Raw genomic sequence first — 6,000 nt, forward strand, 5'->3', positions numbered from 1 at the left:
TTTCAAAGAGTACTGCGTTCATGTAGAAACAACAGTAAGAATGTCCAAATAAAACGGGGGGGGCACTTAAATAAAAGAGCTGATCCACCTTCAATTAATGCTGATTGTGACCCCAAACTAGCACTGGAGAGCAACTCGGTCAAAATAGACAGCGAGCAAATTGACTCCCTTATTAGAACCATAGATGCCAAGTTTGATCTCATTGTTAAACCTCTATTGATTAAACTTGATTTGATCACCGCCGAAGTAGTCAGATTGAGAGGTCTTCTGGGATCTCAAAGTAATACTAGTATAAATGCTCAAGTTAACGACAAGGGTCCTGGAGGTAGTGAAGGTACTTCTAAGATCTCTAGTAAGGCTATACCCACGGCTACGTTCAATACATCTAAGTCATCTGCGGTGGGTCTTTGTGAGAGGGTATCCACTACTCCCAAACCCCTGCAGACAACTGGTCGAAATCTTTTATTTAACACAGCCCCAGGAATCCAGGCAGGACCCAGCGCAGTGATCACCAATAGTTGTGTTAACCCACAGTTTGATCTACCACCAGACTGTGCACCTTTTGTGGCAGTCTTAACCAACGTCCCACCAGTCAGAGGGTCTGGGCACAACAACAATTGCAGAGAATCTCATGACTCCCTGAAGAATAAGACTCTGGCTTGACTTCACAGGGAGTGCGGTTTTCCAGTAGCCCTAGCAGATGAGATCCTAAGTACTAGAAGAATCAACTGGATAGGCAGCTCACGCAAGGATTGTAGTGGTGATTGCATTGTTATTAACTTTAGAAATCCACAACTCGCCACCTCTGCCCTGCTAAAAGCTACTTTAATTCCCTATCGAGATAAAGAGATTTCCCTTCGTCCCTTAGGCTATTTTTATAGGCACCTAAACAACAATCACCCTAATGTTGATCATACCAGGGGGGGGATAGAGGTTCGATTTTGCATACTGGTTTTAATATTGCCACTTCTAACAGATTCCAATCTTTGAGTGGTCTTGACACTAATGACTGACTGGAATCTGCTCTGATGAAACCATCCCATGGGGATGTTGCTGTTTTTTCTGGAGGTGGGAGGAGGGGTGTAACATCGGGATACACAGATATCGTGGGTATTAGTGGCAACCACAGTCCCAAAATTAATCCTAACAACGACTCTAGAGGTTGTAGAAATGTGAGGCCGGTCTTTGATGGCCAATATGTGGACCCCTCCCCCTTGAATATCTCTCATGGTTACATTAGACCAATTTCCCTGACTAATATGCCCATTGAAAGTTCTAATTCTTGGACCTGTTCAATTGCTAGCTGGAATGTTGCCGGATTATCGTCTAAGGATGCCTGCCTGGGCTGGTCTGAGTTTATTAATGTTTTTAATATAATCTGTTTCCAAGAAACTTGGTGCAAGGACCCAATCAATTACAACGGTTTTGTTTCATATCAATTACCAGCTGTAGCCTCCCCGTCGGGTAGGGCCAAGGGAGGGCTCCTGGTTTTGATTTCTGTGGAACTCCCTATTATTGTTAAAAAACACGTATTGGTTGGGGTCCATTCCCAGATTTTATGGCTTTATCAGGAGCGTGGTAGAAATAATCTTCTAATTAATCTTTATAATAATATATTTGATAATACTAGGCACCAGGTAGTGTCTGCTCTCGAGACCGCTTTGGCAAACATTATTATGGGGTTTGATGTTGCTTTTGATCTTATCTGGGTGGGGGATTTTAACATTGCAGCGTGTTCTCTTTCTGACCAAAGGGTCTGTGGAGTAACTAATTGTTTTGGGGATGCCGATCTTCATTTCCCCCATAATCTTTATGGGGACTCGTTGAACAAGATTTTGGCCACTTATGATTTGGAAATTCTGGTTAACGCGAAAAATGCTTCTGGAGAAATCATTCCCACATTCACAGGAAGGAATACTAATACTGTAATAGATTTTATTTGCATGTCCTCTAGCCTTAGTCCATGGTGTAAGGCTCCTGTGGTCGTGGATAATTTGCTTAGCGATCACAATTGTATTACTATTGAGGCCATACTTTGGAAGGAGAAACATGTATCTAAAACTTGTACTATTGTTAACATAGAGCCGCACAGATCCAATGGCACCAGAATTAGATGGAAAGGGGATAAGGCGGAAGTGATGTCAAACTCTATTGTTAAAAGCTGTTTATTAGAAATTATCACCATCCTAGAGTATGAGGAGGTTACTGAGGATATTGTCTGCAATTTTACTAACATCAATCTCTTAATCGATAGTAAATTCACCAAATTTGGTAAGGGCAAGTTACTTCACCAAAGAGGGTGGTTTGATCACGCTAGTACCACCGCGCTCAAGGGGCTAAAAGTGGCATTGGCAGCCAAACCTAGAAATAATAGCGTGGTTAGGGAGTTTAGGTCCACCTACCAGGCTGCAGTCAAACGAAGGAAGACCAAACTGAGGCAAGAGGCCTGGGACAATTTAGACCAGGCAGCTGCAACTTTGGATTCCTCTTTATTTTGGGCCACAGTCAACTGCCCGTTTTTAAAGGATGACAAGTTGCCAGAATTGACAGCTAACGTTAGTATGGAAAATTGGGTTACCCACTTCTCTTTGAGTTTTGATTCGGATAGACCGATGGGTGTGCAAGAGGACTGTTGGCCTATTGTCCCGTTGGGCATCTCCATCGATGAAGTCCAGGGAAGTATTACCTCCAGCAAGGCGGGAAGGCTCAGGGGCCCGACGGGGTGCCCATCGATGTGTATAAATTAGTACCGGAGATGTGGGGCCCGCTGTTAACTAACGTTTTTAACGCAGCTGTATGTAAGGGTGTCCCACCTACTTGGGAGGAATCCATCATTATCCCAATCTATAAGAAGGGAGACAGGGGGGATGTAAAGAACTATTGATCAATTTCCCTGCTCGATTCCTCAGTGAAAATTATGAGCAGGGTGCTTTTGGTTAGGCTGGAAGAATGGGCCGAATCTAAAAGCATTCTGGCCAATTGTCAATATGGTTTTAGAAAGGGACGAGGGACTATCGAACAATGTCTTAACCTTGAACTTTTAATTGGGAAATATACGCAGGCAAAGAAAGGCTCCCTTTATCTTTGCTTCGCTGATTTGAGTAGCGCCTTCGACATGGTAGATCATAACATCTTATGGGCTAAACTGTTAGAAATAGGGGCACCTGAGGGCATTGTCTCTTTTCTGGCCCGACTTTATGCCAAACTAAGCTCTAGTGTCCGTTATGGACCGGGTGGGGAGTGCTCCCCAAAGTTTAAGATCAGGCGTGGCATAAGACAAGGGTGTGTTCTTGCCCCCCTACTCTTTACCCTTTTTATTAATGAGGTTGATTCCGTCTTAAAGACGATTTTGGCTGATGCTCCAAAAATCAATGATCTTAATGTCCCTGTACTACTCTACGCGGATGATGCCGCGATTCTGTCCAGGACCCCCATAGGCCTACAACGCTTGATGGACAGGTTCTCGCTGTTCATTAAGGATAGGAAGTTGTTGATTAACAAATCCAAAACCCACATCATGGAATGCGGTATGGGGCGAGGGAAACCCCATTCCTACTTTATTGATGGGCATAAGGTGCAAACTGTGGATACCTTTAGCTATCTTGGCACTACATTTTCTAAGAACTGTAGCTGGACCAGCGAGCTTACCAATGTTCGGGCCAAGATGGCGAAATGCGCCCACGGGGTTTTCAAGTTTGCTACCAAATTAGGGGATAAACGGTTTAAAGATATGTTAAAAATCTATCAACTGAGATGCCTTTCCATTGCCCTTTATGGTGCGGGGGTATGGGGACACGTCAGGGCAGGGAGCCTACAAGAAGAGGAAAATCTCTTTTTAAAGAGACTCCTGTGTCTGCCCAAATCAGCCTCTAATGACTTGGTGCACAGAGAGTTTGGGACCCAACATCTTTCAGATTTGATTTCCCTAAGACCATTGATGTTGTGGCGTGCTATCTGGTCGAAGGAGGAGACTTCCCTAAATAGAGCCATTATTAGAGACTGTCTCTCTACTGACAACCATTTAAATATTCCTTTGATCAAATTTGTCACCAATAGTTTTTTAGAGTTTTATGGTATTGATATAAGAGAGGACAGCTATGCTGCCTCCAGTCTATCCAAAACTGAGATGAAGTCTGTTTTTATAAGTTATAAGTCAGAGAGGCGGGGGAGGGACTGTGGCAACCTCCCCACTTGTGTGCTCTACGGAAGATATTGCGAGAATGTGGGCTACCAACCGTATTTGAGCCATGTTACCAGAGTCTCCCACCAGTTTGTCTTAACAAGACTAAGGTTCGGGATCGTGCACCACCTGGTGGCCTTCCCCTGTAGCAAGAAACATCCGACTGGTCCATGCCCATGTGACAATATTTCAGCACAAAGCACCATGCACTTTTTATTGTTGTGTAAACTTTATGGTAACTTTCAAACAGCCTTTTTAAAACCTATTTTTATTAAGTTTGGAGTTAGAAATGTACATGATACCATGAAGCTGCTTTTCAATATGCCCCACCCTGATGTCTGTTTCTTTACTGCTACCTTCCTTCTTCATGCTATTAAGGCAAGGACTAGTATGTTTTTTTAATTGTCTTTTTAACTCTTTATTATGTATTGTATTCTTCTACCATGATTTTATTGACTACTGTATATGTAACGCAAATGTATGTGCTTTTTTGGACATTGTTTTTATGCTCCGAATAAAGCCTTATGAAATGAAAATGAATGAGTGACGTGTCATACAGTGGAGTGGCGTGTCATAGAGTAAAGTGGAGTGGCGTGTTCAGTGCTTTAAATGGAAAAAAATAAGTGCAGGTACTCATTGAATTGAGCTAGGGGCGTGGTAGTGGGCGGGGTTAGAGGCGGAGTGAGAGATGACGATACAAAAACACTTCTGTTGAGTATTCATTTTGCCCTTGCATTGCCCTTGATAGTTGTCTGAAACTTTTCATATGTGCAGAGAAGGGCATTTACACAAGTGTCAGGACATACCAAAACATGTGAGAAATGTTTCAATATAAACAAAATGTGCTAACTCGTTACACAAAATGACTGTCAAACACCACATGCTAAAGTTTCCTTGTTTTGTAATATTTGCAGCTTCTTAATGGCATACTGTTCCTACTTACTTGTATTTTGCACAATCCTTTTATATTCAAGAGTGCACACACATACACACAAAACAAGTATTCCAAGCATTTCTTTTCAAAGAGTGTCCCAATTCTCTTCCGCTCTGATTTCATTTCTCCCTTACACACAAACAAGCAGACAAACACTCTCTATCAGTCTTCACATCTCTAACCTCTCGATCCCTCCCCCTCACTTCTCTCCCATTTGTGTCTAACTCCGTCCCACTCTCTTTACCCCAATTGTATCCTATCATTCTCTACCATCACTCTCTCTATTTCTCCATGCCTCTCTTACTCTTTCCATAGCTGTCTCATTTGCTTCCCCATCTCTATCTGCACTTACCCCTTCTGTCAATCTTTTTCCCCTTTAAACTCTTGTCTGCTTCTTCTATCTCTGCCCCTTCACTCTTCATCTTCTCTAACCCGATTATCCCTCTTCTCCCCTCAGCAGAAGGCCCCACGGTCAGTAAGCTTTCAGTGGCAGACAGTGAGCACTGCTGGGTTTTGAGCATGTACAGTGTCCAGCAGGGTAGAGGTCAGGGGCAGACCAATACTAGCCTCTGATGGGAAGGTCAGTAGACCGCCTCTCACCTCTCCTGGGCATGAGGAAGTCTGCCTGGGTAATCCCCACCACCTCATCCCCGCCCGTCATGGACTCAATGTCACAGCAGGTGGGCGGGGAGGGGGTTGATTTACAGGGGCAAGTAAGTCAGGGGAAAGACAATCAGACCCCAGTGAGAGGTGGTGAAATGGCCCTTGTTACCTGGGTTCCTAAGTGGCCACTTCTGGGAAGGCTCTACCTCCTCCCACATGTAGTCTCCACACATCACTGTGCCCCAGGCGAGCCAGCATGGATGCTCGGCAGGGGGGTGTTGAG

The sequence above is a fragment of the Triturus cristatus genome, chromosome 4_1 (genome assembly GCF_964204655.1).
Source record: "Triturus cristatus chromosome 4_1, aTriCri1.1, whole genome shotgun sequence".
Classification (NCBI taxonomy): Eukaryota; Metazoa; Chordata; class Amphibia; order Caudata; family Salamandridae; genus Triturus; species Triturus cristatus.